The sequence below is a fragment of the Parasteatoda tepidariorum genome, chromosome 9 (genome assembly GCF_043381705.1).
Source record: "Parasteatoda tepidariorum isolate YZ-2023 chromosome 9, CAS_Ptep_4.0, whole genome shotgun sequence".
Taxonomy (NCBI): Eukaryota; Metazoa; Arthropoda; class Arachnida; order Araneae; family Theridiidae; genus Parasteatoda; species Parasteatoda tepidariorum.
The window spans coordinates 36,173,746-36,193,939 of NC_092212.1; the positions used below are offsets into that span (position 1 = coordinate 36,173,746).

The window sequence follows — 20,194 nt, forward strand, 5'->3', positions numbered from 1 at the left end:
TACATCTTCTGCATCAGTTACTATCATCACTATTTGATTTAACAACATAACGATGTCTTCATCAGTCAAATACTGGAAGCCAGGCTCACATGCATCACTTTGAAACCAATCTTCTAAATTTTCTTCATCAAGAATTTTGAAACCTTAGATTTCTTTTGCTTGTTCGAGAATACTGTTATCATATTTTTCTTGAACATCTGAAGAGGATTGTTCATCAAGCGGTATGATCTTTCTCCAAGATAGATAACGTAGACGATTTTACCTTTGACCATGTTGCTGATATTCCATATACTGCAATCCAATAACGAATATTGCTTCCAAAAACCAAATAAAATTTTTTAAATCTTGAAAATTTTTCTCTTTATATTTTTTGTGTGACTCCTGAATGAGCACGGTTAATCCGCAAACCGGATAATCCGCACACGGATAATCGAGAGTGTACTGTATTATGAAAAGTGATAACTCAAATTCAAAATTCATGCATCGTAATATCGCATTAAAAATTGGGTTTTTTAAAATCGTGCAGAATTTTGTAGCAAAAACTGTTGAAAAGGCGATCAAGAAACAAAATAGACTTACGATAGAATCTGTGCAATTTGAAAGCATTTAAAAGTGATGACTCAAATTTGCAATCTAAAATTTTTAATTTTTAATGTTTTATTTATTTAATTTTTTTAAATTTTATTATTTTTATTTTACATTTTTTATTTTTTAAGAAAAGAAATTCTGTGTGTTCAGAAGATTTCGACGGCTGCAGGTTTTCAACCCAATTTCTGCTAAAAAACATTGCTAGGAGTACAGAAAAGTCTCCTAATAGTCTCCTTTACCTGAAAATAGTTGCTTTTTTAGCCTTTTCAGGCAAAAAAAGTTGCCATAGTCGCCTCATGCTGAAAATAGTTGCATTTTAGTCGCCTGTGGCAACCCGATATTGTTTTTCACGAATTTTGCAAATGGCATTTAAAAAAACACATAAATAAACAATGCATTCTAAGCACTTTTGTAATGATCGGTTAATTTCCTATGCCTGTAATTGAGCACTATTAGAAAACTCATTACTTCAGGTTCGTAGAGAACTACATGTTGCATACTGCGAACTTTTCCTATCCAAGACCCCTCGAATAAATAAGTAAAATAATAAAACTAATCGAAGCACTTTCACTTATTGACTCGCCCACCTTTCATCGGTCCCAAGAGGCAAAGGGGGGGCATCAAGAGGGGGGGGGGTCGTATGAAAGAACTAAATAAAGTCTCACATGAGGAAGAGATATATAGCCTGTCCGTCCGTCTCGATTTGGAGAGACTCACCTTGAATGACCACATCAAGAAGAAGTAAAATCTGTCAATAGAAAGAAATGCGAAGAGATATGGTCAGTAACGGCCGGATTATGGCCCGTCATCGGGGTTCTGAAACTAATTCAGTGGAATGGCCGAAGAGGTTACTTTTCTTGGTATTTTTTGATTGAATGTGACAGGTAACTAAACTGGCACATTAACAAACACGAGGATATAACTGATTACTTAAACATTATTGATCAACTTAATGAGAAGAACTTGTTGAAATAAATTTCTTTTAATTTGATTATTTAAAAATCAATATATTACGTATGTTGGACATCCTCAGACACATGAATAACACTAAGCATGCACTTTTGTAGCTGCAAATATATCATATATNGATGACATAAAGAGAAAACTATAAATAGGAAAAAACCAATAGTCTTCTTCAAGACACATCTATTGGTATAATTTAATGCGATATTTCTGAATAAAGAATAATTATCCTAAGATAAAAATTATTCCTTATATGTGTCGATATCGCAAAAAAAATTTGTTGAAAAAGAGCATAAAATAAAAGAAAGCAGTAACCAAACTTATATATATTAGTAAAACAGAAGTATTGTCAAAAAATAAAATTTATAAATTGCAAATAGAATTCTTGCTAGTTATATATATCACATTTATATTAAATATCAATTAATCAGTTTGTTAAATATCCATCAATTTTTTAAAGATCATTTTGCGAAGCAGTATATTAAAATTTTTCTCTTCAAGGTTTGATGGAAACTTCTTTCGAATGAGAAATGCCTGAGATGCGTCTTCAAAAAACGTTGAATTCCAGATGCTGCAAATCGCAAAACCCATCTCGGAGGTTATGCTAGTGCAGCTGAAACCGAGAATCATTTATATTTCCAGTAAAGCAACCGGAACAGTAGCCCTCCGGTAATGTTTCACCAACTGAATGTTAATGCTTATTGTCAAGGCAAAGTAAAAACCGTGTCACATATATTTCAGCCAAGAAAGAAGAAAAATGAATTATGATGGAGTTCTTCATATAATTGAGCTTTTCTCCAAGGTGACAGAGTATCAAGTCAGCATGCAGAAATGCCCAGAGTATATCTGCGTGCCACAAACGGTCACATTTCGTGCATCAGTCCTCGGGGCATTTGGTAAAAACGCTCTTGAAAAGGAAGGAAAAAAACTATTCAAATCGAGTTTTTTACGAGCTTGGTGACATTAAGTTAAGTGTATAAAAATAAAACCATGTTGACAACAAATTGTAAATTTTATTTAAAATCGAAAAGTAAGAAAAATGCTTCTATTTCATTGAACGTTTCACGCCAAGCAATAATCAAATCTAATATCAAGCAAACTATTTTTTTTTTATTTAAGAGAAATTATTGCTTAATATATTACCTACCAAATTTCGTTTTCTAATAATTTTGTCAGCATTAAACTTTAAAAAAAGTATGTAACTAATTATTAACTGTAGTAAAAAGAGGAAAAACATTTTTTAATAAATATGTATATGTATAGCATAAGAAAATATTAACTATCAACTCGTTTTCCTATCACGCAAACGATAAAAATTGTCGCTCAAAAAATAAATAAACCAATTATTACGCAAACGATTTTTTAATAATTTAAAATAATGACATTGTGTCAAAACTTATCATAATAATCTTTCAGACAGATAAAAACAATTATAAAAAATGAATAGAAAAAATTATGCCCGCAGTTCCAAAACAAAAAAATAAGAATTTTATTTTTAATACTTTTTTTCTAAAACGATGTTCCTTTGTTTATTAATATTTTAATCTTTATTTATATATTTATCGAAAATCTATAGTAGACTGTATATTTTAATTTCTATTCGGAATTTTAAAATCGAATTGATCTTTACATGTTTGAAATTTTAAGTCAATTAAAAATGTCAATTTATATGATAAGAAATTAAATTGTAACTTACATTTCTTAGTTTGCATTTTACCTAAATTTAAAAGAACAGCTTTATACTTTCGCTTGCTGCTTTTTTATACAAAAAAAAAATTTTTTTTTTCCATAAATTATTTCTTTGAAAACAACTTATATGTTTCGCATTTACCAACACTGAAAGTTAGAACTTTTTCCCTTAACACGAAAACGTGTATAAAAAAAGAACTATAGCTCTCTCTAATCGAAAGGGACCAGTTCTCTTTATTTTTACCCCAACAGGTCACTTCGTCCGTATACAGTCCGACCAAATTGGATTAGAGCAGACCTAGTAATGGGCCAATTCTGTCCCTAATCTTGTTCCCAGTAATCCCCTTCCCCCCTTCTTTTATCGTAGGTAGCTAGGTGAACCTTCTTAAGAAATTGGATCGTGATCACCATGTTAAGTGGCAAACGATGAGGAGCCAGCGGTAAAAAAAATCCAGTAACCGAGAGGATGGTTTTGATGCCAGTTGGGAATATTCTTTTACCGATCATGAATTTTTTGGCGATATCTTCATCTAATTAATTTATTGCTGATTATATTAAGGATTATAGTATAATATGTGTTATAACTTAAACTTAGCTGAACACATACACTTAGTTGTACCTTACACATATTTTTAAGCCCTTATAGTTTTTAAAATTATCTTTGAAGAACAATATCAGTATTATTTCGAATTTATATAATTACGATTATTATATCGATTTATTGAAAGAAAAATGCATATAGTTAAGAATAGATGATTCGTGATTAAATTAGAACTTATTAATGTGTAATGGTAACTTTTTTAACATTTATAACATTTTTTAATTTTACGCATATGGTTTATATTATCTTGAATACTTTTAAATAAAAGAAAATAATTGTCTTAAAAATTTTAAAAATATAATTTTTTTAAGTGAATTACAATATCTTGCCTCTCAAATCTTAGACTGCGAAAAAAATATCGTCAAAATTACCAGAATATGGTAAATTTTACTGTAACTCGGTAATTTCTAAAAAACCCGCTTTGGTAAGGATTTTGATAAAATTAACGTTATAGTTTTATAAAATATGATAAAATTTGATAAATGTTGTAAAATTTACTCATTTTATCATGATACCTCATGGCATTGCAGTGAAACTATTTTTTCGGTTAAATTTTTGTTCCAGTTTTGTAATTTTTGCGTGTGTGGTAATTATAACTATAATTTAGAAAAGCAGAATTTCCGGTGAACCGTAATCAAATGAACGGAAAAAATACCAAACTAATTGTTCAAATATCGTATGTTTTGGTTTTTATTATCAGGAATTATCTATCTATCTACTAACTTTACTACAGAGAAATTGAAAAATATTTTAGATTTTTTCACAATTACGCTATCGACTGACGAAAAAACTACTGTTGTGATAGTATACTGAAAACTGATTCATTTACAGTTGTTTATACTATGAATGTGTAAAATGGGACAAAAAAAAGTAGAGCAAAATTTTAATTCGTTATGGTACATAAACTCGATTTGCACTCAAATTTCGTGTTAAACATTGAACTTAGAACCAAATAATTCCCTCATGTTATGTGGAGTGCATATATTTCTCACTAGAGATTTGACACTTTAAAGATGTTTATTAATATCTAGGTTTTAAATTTAAATAAACTACCAAAAAAGATGCTGCTTTAAATAATTGACATCTTTACTTTACATTGTAGCATGTTTTGCTTACTATGCACCTCCTCGAAGTCTGTGGCAAAACTATTTAATCACTATTTAATCACATATACAGAGAGCTCAAATACAACAAGAGTTCTTGGAACTTGAACTACAGTTTTTAGCTTTTTGCTCTTAAACTGTAAAAAACTTGACACTTATTTACCAATCCTTCTATACATTAAAAATAGCTACACAGTAAACCATAGAAACAGTTCAAATTTTTCTATGCTATTCAATTTACATCTTTCCCTACTTGAAACATAAAACTGCTTCATTTCCTTTATGACATTTAAAGTTGCTGCTCAACTTTCGTAAAATTCAAAGCATTTTCACAGCATTCATTAAATTCAAATCCATTTAATGAACTTAACGAAAATGAAGACTGATTAAGAACTCTGCTATAATGATTTAAATTTAACTAAATAAGATTTAGCTTCAACAATTATTCTGAACATTCATTACACTTAAAATTGATAATTAGCTTTCATGATGATTAAAATTCATTCGGAACTTTCGCGAAATTGAAAGATGATTCAGAACCTTCACTAAATTTAAAACTACTCCATAACCTCCAAAAAAAATCTACATTTTTTATAATGTTCATGAAATTTAAAATTTGCTTATAAACTTCGCAGAATTTTAAATGTATTCATAAATTTCACGAAATTTAAAATTGATTCAGAACTTTAATTAAATTCAAAATAACTTTATTATATTCGAAATTACAATAATTAAAACTAAAAATTGAGTCAGAATCTTAATGAAATTTAAAATTAATTCGGAACTTGAATGGAATCTAAAACTGTTTCATAACCTTTAAGAAACTTAAAATTTATTTATGAACTGAGCGGAGGTCATAATTTATCCGTAAAACTTGCGGAAATGAAAATTTATTCGGAAACATAATTAAATTAAAAATAAATACATTGTATCACGGAATTAAAAAATGGGTTTACAATGCGTTTTTAAAATTTGTCCTAACGTATACTAGTTTACCAGAATTTTCTACAAGTTTAGCTTTATGCATGGTATGGCAAACCAATAAGCAACATTATACAACTGTCAATAAAGCATTAATTCTGTATCAAAACATAAATTAAAAACTTATTCATAAACTTTGAATTTCAATATTAATTCAGAAGCTTAATTAAAGTCAAAATAGCTTTATTATATCTTGAAATTCTAAATGGCTTTACCCTAAGCTTCAAAATTTGCCCCAACTTATACCATGCATTTAACTTAGTTTCATAGGGAGATAAAATAAATGTGCAACATTACATTAAAGTCAATAGTTCTCCCCAATCCTTTTACTATTTTTGAATACAAAGCTTTCTATCTATTTAACTTAGTTTAGATAGGGTAGCAAACCAATATCCTACATTACATAAAAATCAATAAGGAGTAAATTCTGCATTAAAAAAGAAAATTTTCTTGCCAGTCCCTTTATTACTTATGATTACTGAATTTCTTATCTATTTAACTTAATTCATATAAGGTAGAAAACCAATTTGCTACATTACATGATAGTCAATAAGGAGTAAATTCCGTATTGAAACATTGAAAAATATAGATATTTCTGGTCTGTCCCTTTACTACTTATGATTACTGAATTTTCAATCTATTTAACTTAGTTTACATAGGGTAGCCAACTAAAATGGAACATTACATAAAAGTCAATAAGGCGTAAATTCTATATTGAAAGAGTGAAACATACAGATATTTCTGATCAGTCCCTTTATTACTTATGATTACTGAATTTTTTATCTATTTAACTTAGTTTAGATAGGGTAGTAAACCAATATGCTACATTACATAAAAGTTAATAAGGAGTAAATTCTGTATTAAAAAAGAGAATTTTCTTGCCAGTCCCTTTATTACTTATCATAACTGAATTTTGTATCTATTTAACTTAGTTTACATAGGGTAGCCAACTAAAATGGAATATTACATTAAAGTCAATAAGGCGTAAATTCTGTATTGAAACAATGAAACATACATATATTTCTTGCCAGTCCATTTACTACTTATGATTACTGAATTTTAAATCTATTTAACTTAGTTTACATAGGGTAGCCAACCTATATGGAACATAACATAAAAGTCAATACGGCGTAAATTCTGTATTAAAACAGAGAAACATACAGATATTTCTCGCCAGTCCCTTTACTACTTATCTTGATGCAATTGTAACCCTTCTCATGTTCCAGATGGAAGCTAAAGCAAGGAAAAGGCGCTTCTGAACTCAAGCAATTGACCACAGCTCGGCGCGTTCGATTCCGGGGCATTAGCGGAACACCTTTGGTGTGGACGTGTAGTCCCCCAAATGGGGCTTTTACGGTCGGCAGACGATTACGTGTTGAAAACAACCCTTTCTGCACCCGCTCTTGTACTCTTGGGGGTTGTTCGATCAAATGAGTGGACCGCCTTTGTTAGCTACTACATCAGGAATTAGGATCTGGTAAGGAGACCGGAATGACAGTTACTGCCAGAGAAATTCCAAAATGGAGAAAATCAATGGAATTTTGATGAGGTAGATCTTTGCATTCAAATTATCATTATTTACGAAAATATAATTCTGTTGGGAATAAGTTATACTTATTCAACTTATGTTTTTTTTAAAATTTTATTAATAGAATGCATCATAAATTTTATTCTATTACAACAAAATGAGATGAGATATAAAAATTCATCATAATGTAAGTAAAACTTTGCAATCATAAGAAAAAGAAAGAAGTTGAAATGACTAATAGGGGCACAATTTGTCTTTCTTTTGCATGAGATTTTTTAACTGATCTCAGATAATTTCGTATCGCTGATTTCCAATCCGCAAGCTAAGGTTTCTTTTAAATGACATTTTTATTCTATTTTTTGCAAAAATTTACAAGTTTAATAGCGTTATATGAAATTAGGGGTCGTCTAATTGTGGCAGCAAACTTCTAGGGAAATTAGTACAAATCATCAGGATTAAAATTGCTTAACCCCTGCCCAGAAATGTCGTCATACGCCACTACGAGCTCTTTTCTAATACGAAGTGTTTCTTTGTGTGCTTCTTCACAATGTATAACAAGGAAGCATCCTTAGCTGCGTATGATGACGTTTCCGATCATGGGTTCCTACGAAATTTTAATCCTGATGATGTGCCCTAAATTCCTTATAAGTTTGTCGCAACATTTACTTGCCACCCCCATCCCCTCCCCCTCTTATATAATATTTTAAAACTTGCATATTTCGCCAAATGATAGAGAAAAAAGATATTTTAAAAAGAATCTGTAGCTTTAGGAGCAAAAGTAATTTCAGATTTGAAATTCTTACACCCAAATTAGGCAAGATCAAGTATTATTACATAAATGCAACAAATTTTTTTCCTCAGTGAATATTAAATCGATGTGTTATGTTAAAATCATTTTTAAATTTTAACTCTGTGAGTAAAAGTGGTACATAAAAGTAGCTACGTATTAGCTTTGCAACATCTCCAGCTTTTAAAATTTTTTTTAACCCAATTAAGTTCAGAGAGAGCCCCAAAAATCAAGCATCGGGGCAAAATTGTAAAGACGTTTTTAACAGAAACTGACAGATGTATCAGCTAGAAAGGAAACAACGAGCGAAGTTTTGTCTAAAATGCATATTTACCTCATAACTTATCCATGATTGGCTTTATTTTATGTTAATTCTTTTAGTTCACACAAATTAGAAAAATTTATCAAATCAGATCTGCGAAAGCAAATTATCACCCATATGTTTAAGGTGACCGCGTGTCCTTAAATTTGGAGGACAGTCCTCAAAATTTTTTATACTCTTTGAGCTATGAAAATGTCCCCAAATTTTAATATGTGTCTTCAAATGTTCTCGAATTTCTCCGAAAACGAGTGAAATATGTATATTTTTCCGCAGTGAAATATATATATAAAAATATAAATACTCATGTTTTTTAACAAGATAGTTTTGTCTTATAGCGAGTAAACGAGAAACAAAATAGCACCATACTAAAAGATAGAAACGCCCTAGTCATTTTAAAATATTTTTAGCAAACAAAAAAAAAAGGAACAAATCTTAATACTCATGCACCCTTGCACTTTACATGCGTTTCAATGCAAAATGTTATATGATATTAAAAACAGTTCAGCTATGAAATCATATTTGATGAAGATATCATATTTCTGCACCTGATATAAATTATCAATCAAAAAAATCTTTATTATACACATAGTAGATTAACATTTTCCGGAATTATATGGGTGTTCTCAGATCATAAAATGTTTGGAGGATGCTTTGTTGAGGGGCCAACAAATTATAGTTAATGAATCTGCTAACCATACTTATGTTCATACTGCTCACGTTATACCTATTACCATAGTTGGTAATAGAAACAAAAAACTGTTACTCTGGGTGATACGAAAATAATTTATAAGAAATTTTTGAAACTTAGTTACTGGGAAACTTCTACATGATCAAATTGTAAAAAGAAAAATTAAACAAGAAGGACAATCACAAATTTTTTTTGCTTGATTCGTTTACTTTTATGCATATTTCCATAAAAAAGTGATTTTTTTTTAGAAATGTAGAGAGCAAGTAATATTTAAAAAAAAAAAATTTACATAATGTGAATGTTTCTTAATTTTTTTTTCTCCATTCAATGAATTCAGAATTCTTATCTACTAAGTCTTTTCTTTTCTAAATACAGCATTGATTTGATTTTTAAACAATTTTGAATGAAAATCATAATATTTTTTTTTAAATGCTCATAAATCCACTTGAAATTTGCTGAGCTTATAGCTAGTATTTTGCTAGCCACAGGAATCCGAAATTTTTTTATTAGTTTGGAATCATGATTACGCATTATGCAGAAATTTAATAGATAGTCTCGCTAAGTAATTAATAAAAGTTGAATAACAAAAAAAAGAAAAAAAGAAGAGAAACAGGGTGATTTAGAATGTACCATAAATGAAGAATAAAAAGACATAAACTTTGCATTTTATGTTCTCATTGTACTAATGATAAAAACATTAAAAAAAGCACACTATTTTGACGATGATTTAATCTGATATGACATTCACGGATGTTTCTCAGTTTTCTTTTATAGATGAATATCTTTACCCTAAAGGTTTCATTATATTTCATAACAACAAACAAACAATATTGCCTAAAAACTTTCCTTAAAGCTTTGATGTTTCCGATCTATTTTTAGGGCGTTGAAAGAAAAAAAATAAATTAAAAAAAGATACAAAATATATTTCAATCATAGAAATGAATGCTAAAGAAAGTTACGTGACAAAATCTTTAATTTTATCCATTTGCCCCGAGACATCTGATTTAGTATTCAAAGCTTTAAGTTATCATATTTTTTAGTTTTTTGGAGATGATATATCTTGACGCGTTTCAACATTCTAAAGTAAAGCTTCTACAATCTGAAAATCTAATTTAATGTAGTGAAATGATTGTGCTCCATATTAATAAAATAGATATTACATAAATTATAAACTTTTTATTTATTTTTTGAAACTTTTTAATTTTAAGCCTATTTATTTTACTGTTATAAATATTTTTATAGCAATAATGTTCAAGTTCATTGTTAGCTAATAGCTTTGAGAAATTTAAAGTTTTTTTTTTAAATGAAAAGTTTCTTAATTCAAACTGAAATGTATTATGAATTTTATAAAACTCATGAGATTTGCCTCCTAGTCGGTGAGGCGGGTTTAGTCTACGCCTATCATGACTTGGTTATTGTTCACTTTTTATGAAGGTTAATTGTTATAAAAAAATTAAAAATTTATATCTTGTTTTTGAATATACTATAATGATTAAAGACCTAGGTAGAGAAAAATTAAAAACAAAAACAAATTCAAATGATATGAACATCATATGCGAATTTCAGAAAAAGCTATCGAGTAAGTGAAATTTTCATAAACAATCCACTCTCTTAAAGTTTATAATTTCTCTTAGATTAAACAACTAAAACTTTTGAGGTATCTTCGTGGTTCAGATATAATCAAGAAAACGAGGTAACAAATTAATACACTCTTTGATTCTTTCTGGGCAATTATCCCTACCATAGTACCATAAAAGGACAAAGGGAGATAATTGGAATTCTGTGACTGTGTACTTAATATGACAAAACATTTTTTTATATTGAAAAGTGAAATTTAAAAAAATGGTATAAATTGAATAAGCAACACGAGCCGATCGCAAATGAAACTAAAAAATACATGAAAATATAAACTTTTTACAAACAATCCCCGCTCTTTCGGTTTATACTCTCTCACATTGAGATTAAACAGAAAGATCGTTGATCTATCTTTGGGTATGAGATATAATAAAGAAAAACAGAGGTACCAGACAGAAGTAACTAATACACATTTTTTGATTCTTTCTGGACAACTATCACTATCATGGTACATAAAGGTAGCTTAAAAAGAAAAGAGGCAGCTCTTTAATTGTACATTTAATATGACTAAAGAATTAGTTTATATTTAAAAGTGAAATTTAAAACCTAGTACGTATAATTCGAATAAACAACATGCGCAAATTTCAAATGAAGTTATGAAATGTGTGATCATTCAAACTTTTCACAAACAGTCTCCGCTCTTTCAGTTTATGCTTTCTCACATTGAGATCAAACAAAAAGATCTTTGTGCTATCTTTAGGGTTCAGATATAATAAAGAAAAACAGCAGGTAACAAACAGAGGTAACTAATACACTCTTTGATTCTTTCTGGACAACTATCACTACCATGATACTCAAAGGTACCTTAAAAGGAAAAGAGACAGATAGTTGGAGCTAGTGGTGAAAGTGTGAGTGGGAGAGCGTTGGAAATCTCCCGAAATCCTGGAGTCGGATTTCACAAGTCATCCTTATCCCGAAACCTCCCCCTACTCTTTTCTACCTCCCACGCAGCCCTCCCCCCTCTCTTTCATTCTGTTGACAGGGGGCGCCGTTCGGTCCAAACGACTTCTGCATTTACTTCATGAATAATTCAGTATTCCAAACGTCATCTCGTCTGCTGTTGTGACTTCTACTTCTTCGACGAAATTTCAGAACCTTTTTCTCTTCTTCCTTTTTCTGATTTTTTTATTCGATTTTTCTTCTTTCTTTCTTTTTATTTAGCCCTATTTCCTTCTGGAAGAAGATGGTAGGGGGTGTGGAAGCAAATAGAGAGGAAGACCTAGAATGAGGAGAAGAAATCACATCCTCGGAGCATCCCGGGCGTAAGTCAGCCCCGTTTTCCTGGAAAATATATCTGTTTGGAAGCCCCATCTATCAGTTGCTAACCTTTTTTCATTAAATGTTGATCATCATCTATAAGTTACTTAAAAGTAATGTGGGCGAAAGAATATCAGTCAGTTGGTAAATTGTCAGCTATAAAGATTCTTGACGCTAAATATTTCAGCTATTATTTAAGAACATTTCAAGATTTAAAGTCAAAAAATACCACGCCTTTATTATATCACTCAATTTAAGTTAGTTAAAATTACTTGCAATATATTTTAAAATTATGATATTTGCACTTGGATATCTAGAACTCAAAGACATTTTTCATCAACATGCAATTAAGTGACGTGTTAGTCAGTTGATAATTTGTCAACACTCTTAGAGAAAATGGTTCAACATTGAACTAAATGTCAGCATATTTAACCATAACAAAGAAATTTGTTGAAACCTTTATGAGATGTTGAATTCAATCGTGCTTCCGCTCAAGTTTAACCATAGTACCATGCATTCAAATTTAAAAAGTGCGATAATATTGTCCAATTTAACAGCACCTTATTAAACCGCCTTATTAAGGTTACAACAGATTAGAATGGTAATACGGTTCAACATGCTTCCGAGATTTAGACAGAGAACAGTAAATATTTGTAATTTTAATTATGCGAGGTATTTTTTGAGAACACATTTTAAGCTTAAGTACATACATTAAGTACATATGCTTACTATTTCTGGAGTGAAACAGCATGTATATCTGCTGTTCCATTTCTTTTACTTTTCTTGAAAGCTTTTATTACAACAGTTGCTGAGTTAATCGTCTATGATCCTCAACGCATTAAAAAATAATAGATTTACAACAGTCTGCAATGTTTGTTTGTCAGTATGTTTAACCCTTTTTATAATTACTGCCTAAAGAGGAAAAATAACTATACATTAGAAAGAAGGATGCCATGATTTATCAAAAAGGATTCCGCTTTCAAAGAATTTTGGTAAGTATATTTTGAAATACGGAGAAGTTAGCAAGTTGTCTCAGCACCCTGAGACTATAGTGGTGGTATTGGGGGCCGTTCACAGGAATAAAAAAAAGAGACCAGAACATATCAAAATCTACCAAAACTAAATATGGATTGCTAGTTTAAAAGAATATTCCACTTAGTAAAAATTAATAGCCTCTCCTAGTTCTTGCTAAGACAGAAATTGTATGAAAAAATATAGTTCTGGGATTGTAAGTAAACTTTTCATGTAATCTACTTTTTTTCAACAAACTCAGGGTACAGATTATTTTAAAATTAATCTTTTTTAATGAGGTATTGTAGTTTTTAATTATCTTCTAATAAATAATTCGGATTATCCCCCTTATTTTTATGTCCAAACCTCTATTTAAGGGGCGAAAGTTTGGTCTAGGAGGTGTCTCATAAGGAGGTGCTCTATAGTCTACCTTAAATGCAATATAAATGTGAATGCTTTATCTGAATAGTGAGTTAACTTCATATTTTGAGATCTAAAGCTTTAAAGTTTAATAAAAGCATTGTGCTTTCTTTCCTGACTTATAGTATCCCGTCAACTGATAGTGAACTTTCGAAATGATTAGTATAAACTGGAAAGAAGTCAACACCATCTTATTAAGTGGAGTAGCACCACAAACAATTTTTATGTTTCAATATAATATTTTCCTCGAAATAAAAAAAATAAACTCACGTATCACATTGTTAAAAAAATGAGTTTTACTTATCGTTATGGAGTAATTCTTAAAAAGGAGGAACATAGTTGAAATCTATGCTTTAAATTTTGACAACAATTTAGTTCACAGTGAAAATTTTGGAGAAAATTTATACTTCAGTCTAGTGTCAGGAATTAACACAAATTATTGCAATAATTTTCCGAAATTACCTTAAAAATATATTTTATTCAACCGAAATGACAATTTTGGTAAAATAATTAGTTTGACAAAGTGTATCAAAAATTTGGATAGTATCCATAATAGATATTTACAAATGAAAATTTATGAAATTTAAATAGAACTGTTGTTTAATAATATCTTTAACTAACTGGAACAATAAAAAAGTTAAATTATTGCGCGAAGGATTTTTTAGAGAAAGCAATTTAGTTTTTTGAAACATGTCCTAGAACGTAACGTACGAAACAGCGCTATTATTTTAATAAAAATTACTTTATACTTATATTGTTCTCCTTAGAATAACCTTTTGAGTACTTTAGCATTTGCATATATCCTTATGAAATATTTTTGTAACAAATACCATTTTTTGCACAAGAAATATAAGATTGAGCAAAAACGTAACTTTTGTAACGATGATAGTTTTTCCCACAAATTTATCGTTTAGAGAATTCTGAGCACCGAAATTCAATGAAAAAGTTTTATGGTTTCAATTTTATTTTAATAGAGAAATCTGGCCAGGTGGTCGAGCGGTTAGCGTTCCTAACTGCGAAGGCAATGCGGGTTCGAACCCCGCTTAGGCCATGTATGTTTTTCTCTGTGTGTTGTCCTCCGTTGTGTGATGCATGAATGTGGCCTGCCCTATGAACTGGTATCTGTGGCAGTGTCGTGTGGGTAGTTTTGCTCACCTTCGTGACTTTGGTTCACAGGTACCCACCGGGTAACGTTAATGAGTAACACTTTCAGCGTCTTCCGAAGCAAAGAACAAAGATTCTGTACCTGCCGTAAAAAAAAAATAATAAAAAAAAAATCGAAAAATATGTTGCATAAGTAGGGAATATTTTGTGCAAGTAACATAAATATCAATAGAATTAAGTGATCGATGCCGTTTGCGTTATAGTTCGCACCTTTCGACAAGTATCTTACATCATTAGCTATAATGAAAGTTAAGTCTTATCATTTACTAATAATATTTAATTTACGAGGCTTTAGATCTAATATGTGTTGCATAAATATTAATATTATTTCTTAACTCATATTCATAAATGATAATTATACCCACGTATATAATACTTGTATTGTGTGTCACATATCTAATGAATTTATTAGTTGAGTGTCTACATGCCGGCACANAAACATGCCCTAGAACGTAACGTACGAAACAGCGCTATTATTTTAATAAAAATTACTTTATACTTATATTGTTCTCCTTAGAATAACCTTTTGAGTACTTTAGCATCTGCATATATCTTTATGAAATATTTTTGTAACAAATACCATTTTTTGCACAAGAAATATTGGATTGAACAAAAATTTAACTTTTGTAACGATGGTAGTTTTTCCCACAAATTTATCGTTTAGATAATTCTGAGAACCGAAATTCAATGAAAAAGTTTTATGGTGTCAATTTTATTTTAATAGAAAAAGCCGGCCAGGTGGCCGAGTGGGTAGCGTGCCAGATTGCGAAGCCAATGCGGGTTCGAACCCCGCTTAGGGCATGTATGTTTTTCTCTGTTTGTTGTCCTCCGTCGTGCGATGTGTGAATGTGGCCCACCCTGTAAACTGGTATCTGTGGCAATGTCGCGTGGGTAATTTTGCATACACCCGTGACTTTGGTTCACAGGTACCCATCGGGTAACGTTTTCAGCATCTTCCGAGGCAAAGAACAAAGACTCAGTACCTGCCGTAAAAAAAAAATCAAAAAATACGATGCATAAGATGAGGATATTTTGTGCATGTAACATAAATATCAATAGAATTAAGTGATCGATGCTGTTTATGTTATTGTTCCCACTTTCTGAGAAGTACCTTATAACATTAGCAATTATTAATAATGAAAGTTAAATCTTATCATTTACTAATAATATTTAATTTTGCGAGGCTTTAGATCTAATATATGTTGCATAAATATTAAGATTATATCTTAACTCATATTCATAAATGCTAATTATGCCCACGTATATAATACTTGTATTGTGTGTCACATATCTAATGAATTTATTAGTTTAGTGTCTACATGCCGGCACATCTTGTGCGACCGAAACTCCATTTTTGAACGCAATTAATTCAAATCCTCCATTTTCTCTTTGACCAAAGCCATATGGAAAGTAAAATGTAAATTGGTTCTCAAAACTTTGAATGACCATTGATTTCAATAATGAGAAAACTTCTACAACTGTTTCTATGAGTAATCCGTAGTAGCCACTGACCATGATTCTCGTTCATTTATAATGAAATTTCTAAGTCAGAAAAGCTTTTGCAAAGTCGGCACTCAAGCTAAGTTTGATGATTGATAAAATTATTCTCGCCAAATGTCAAAGCCGTTTGTCTTTACCGCCAACCAAGCTGAAAAGTGCAACAGAGCAGAAGTCCTTTGACAAACCTAAATTTGAACAAAGATTTTCGATAATGCTAGCCAAAGTCCGAAACTACTTCGCATATTTCATAAACCTTGGGACTTTCCCCTACGATTTTCGCCGGATTGAAAGTTTGTTATTGAAGATTTATGCAAACTTCTGGACTCGTGCAATGACCCTTGAGACGTCATCTTTTACCGTTCACTAAAACGTTGAGGCTATGCTTATATACCTCGGTAATCCATAGTGCTATATTAGCATGCGATAGATGGAATAACTTGCTATTTCTATTGTGAATGGCTACTTGCATTCAACCTTTCTTAGTTGAACTACATAGAATGTAACTCAGTGAGTGCTACGTTGACATTCATTATTTAAAATAATCTTACACTTCTTGGTTGAAGTTAGGGGAGACCGTGATTCCAAAAACTACCTTAAAAGCATGTTCAAATATTAATAAAACCACAATTATCGTTAATAATAAATTCATAAATAGATCATAATTCATAGATTCATAAATTCATATGTAATTATAGATGGCTACTTATGGATAAGCTTTAATATAAGCTATAATTATTATTATTTTAAATTTGGAATGTAATTTTACGCTTTTCCAATTAGAGAAATGTATCATTTTAGAGCTTAATAAGAGTTTGAGGTGTTTTGATTGAGTTAATTTCCTGACATAGTTTGACGTTAATTAATTTCATAATGAGAAATATTTCTGTCGATAAAATTAAATTAATAAATTTAATCTAATTTAACAGACTATGACTAGATGCATTTAATTAAAAAGATTAAGAGTCCGTGACACTTGACTNATGGTGTTGCATTTTCTACAAACAGCAGTTTAGTTTGTTTGAAACAAATATCAATATATATTTATAATATGATGTAAAATTATGCCTCATAAAACTATAAATAAGTACTTAATATATGCATGTAACAAGAGCAGCAAGAAACTTCTTTTCAATTTGATTTAATTAAGTATTAATTTACAACTTAAAAATAGGAAACAGACAATTTTCGAATTTTCGTGAAGTAGGCATTTTTAGAAGATTTTCTAAGAGTCTGACATTGTTTCAAAAGTTCAAAACATTTGCAACTAGCATACCAGCAGATACTTTATAAGTGTAAGCTAATAAAAAAAGATGTGACGACTCAGTGGTTAAGACACCGAACTGTCATTTCGATGGACTAGGATTCAATCCCCAGTGGTTGCTTGAAGACCAATCCCCTTCAGCTCGATGGGTACCAGTTTGTCTGGGAAGTAAAGGAGGTATGTGCGCAGTGCTGATAACATTGCCATAACCATGTCGTTGGTTGCGAGATTATGGAGCCTTAAACTCCATGACCCCCTGGCCCACAATGAGTTGTTGAGGGAATGCTTTAATTCTTGTGTGAACATTTATATTCTTTAATGGGTATAATTATATACTAGTGGGCTGTGCCCCCTGCTCGCTAACGCTCTCCAACCCCCGAAAATTGCTACGCAATCTTATATGGTTTGCTTTGACAACCAACCTCGCTTCGTTCGCTACTAACTTAGGTACATTGCAAATACACAAAATTCTAATAATTCAAAACAATCATTCAAATCCATATAACAACTTTTTTTTTAAAAAAAATTACATCTTTTTAGTAAATACTAAGTCATTAAAATAAATTTGAATTCAAATAAATGACATGTAATTCGTTAAACCTATTAGAAATGTGCTATAGTATAAAATCTTAAAGCGTAACAGCACGCCAGAGACTCATTTTTCAATGAATGACTAATAACAATAATAAAACAAATAAATTCGTGATATAAATCAAAAATCGTCAAATAAATTCGTAATATAAATTCGGGAAAAAAAGCGCTTTCTTCAAAATACTAAAATAGAGATCTATCGACAGAGACTACTCACTTCTGCCTAGCTTAAGGTTATTTCAGTTTCCGTTTTAAAAGCGCTATATGTTGAGCCACCTCAGCTAGATTTGGCATGTGACATTTTTAGCAGTTCATTCGGTTAGTTCATTCGGTTTAGCAATTTAGCAGTTAGTTCCCCTTTCGGGGAGTTGTAATGAGGTTTTTTTTTGTCGCCGTGTAAGAGAAATATATATATATATAGAGATTGTTGCATAATTGAATATTGCATAATTGAATGTCTCATAATTGGTATTAAAAACTTGAAATTATTTTAATAAGTAGATATATGTTGTGGTGTTAAATGAAAAAAGAAACAGTGTTGGCAAGATTTTTTTTAATTTGTTTAAAATTTTGATTTTTCTTTTTAATTTGATGGTAATTTGATTGGATAATTGTACAATATTTGCTTTTGACAAATTTAACTCAATTCACTTTTCTCCGAAGGACTGCGTTTTTGAGGAGTCGTTGAGTTTTTACTTAGCATTGACTTTCGTTCTTCCTTTTTAAAGAAAGAAGGTGGGTCGTTGAAAGGAGTTGAGAAGGGTGAAAGAATTTGAAAAGGAATAGAAGGAAATAGAAAGAGGCTTTTTCGAATATTTTCGAACTTTTTCTCAAATAATGAAAAAGTAAAATAAAAAAAAGAAATATATTTTATCTTTGCTTGTTCTATTACCTAATGCGAAAAAGAAAACACATTTAAAGGTTAGGTGGACTTAAATTCAAATGCAATTCTTTTTTACATTTATTTGTTAAAATATTTAGATTATGTGATGTATTAAAAAGATCTTCATTGTTCCGAACATTTACTGCAAATGGTGATAGAAAGAAAGAAATTCAAATTGCAGGAAATGAATGAAGGAATATAGAAATTATCTCTATTATTAGTTACTTTAACTATACTTATAAATTGCTTATTAGTAGAGTGCTACCAAATGAGCAGGAATTATTTTTAATGAATGAATCATTATTACACAAAAACAACAACAAAAAAACAGCAAGAGAAAAAAACAACAAAAAAACAACAAAAACTCTGAACGATATTTCAAAGTATTTCTATTCATAAACTTGTATAAATGATATAATACCAAATTGTGTAGAACATCTTTTTCACATCTATGAAAAATTTCAGACGATAAATTTGAATGTTTAGGTTTTGATTATTAAAACATAAGACTTCTTTGTCAGAGCTAAAAACTTATCGAGTTTTATTATGTTTGTGGTTTTTTTAAGTATGTTTATTCCTTAGTGTTGACCGACTCATTATAGCCCAGTATTCGGATGATGAAGGATTGGTTGAAATGAAGATCGAATTCGTACTCTCCTGCTCTCGGAAAACCACCACAATTTGAGTTTTTACTGCCTAACAGAACATTGGAGTAGGTGGTTATGATTAATTCATTGCGAAATAAGGGATAAAGATTAAGAAATACGTTTATAATAATAATAAATAGCATGCGTTAAATATTTAAGCTTAAATCTGAATTTCGAAATTCGCTTTTGTCACCAGTATGCAAAAGAAGAAGACATCCAAGTGTTATCCCACACCCACAAATTGCTGTTTTAGTTTATTTATGTCGCACTAGAGCTGCAGAATGGGCTAGTGGCGTCTGTCTGGAAAACATCCCTGAGGATGATCCGAAGACATCACAATTTTGATCCTATGCAGAGGGGATAGCACCCCCAATTCGGTAACCCGACGACCTCATGCGAAGTCCAATACTTAACGGTAGAACAGTTTAATGACGACTAATAGCAAACACCCTCGGTGCTTTCACAGACAGATCCAAGTGGTCACCCACAGGCACACTGACCGCAGCTAGTGATTCTTGACTTCTGTGTTCGATTGGAAGTCGTGATTAGTCCAATACGGGAGACACCCATAAATT

At 30.6% G+C, this 20,194-nt stretch overlaps 2 long non-coding RNA genes across 2 annotated transcripts in view; one reads left to right on the plus strand and one right to left on the minus strand.

Moving 5' to 3' along the window:
* Positions 1-2,555, plus strand: part of LOC107457182 (uncharacterized) — a 42,133-nt gene extending 39,578 nt beyond the window's left edge. The window contains exon 3 of the long non-coding RNA XR_001585807.3: positions 2,053-2,555. This is a non-coding gene — a long non-coding RNA (uncharacterized lncRNA). The remainder of the gene's footprint in view (positions 1-2,052) is intronic.
* The window catches only part of LOC107457176 (uncharacterized), a 272,758-nt gene that overhangs the window by 173,038 nt on the left and 79,526 nt on the right, over positions 1-20,194 (minus strand). The window lies entirely within an intron of this gene.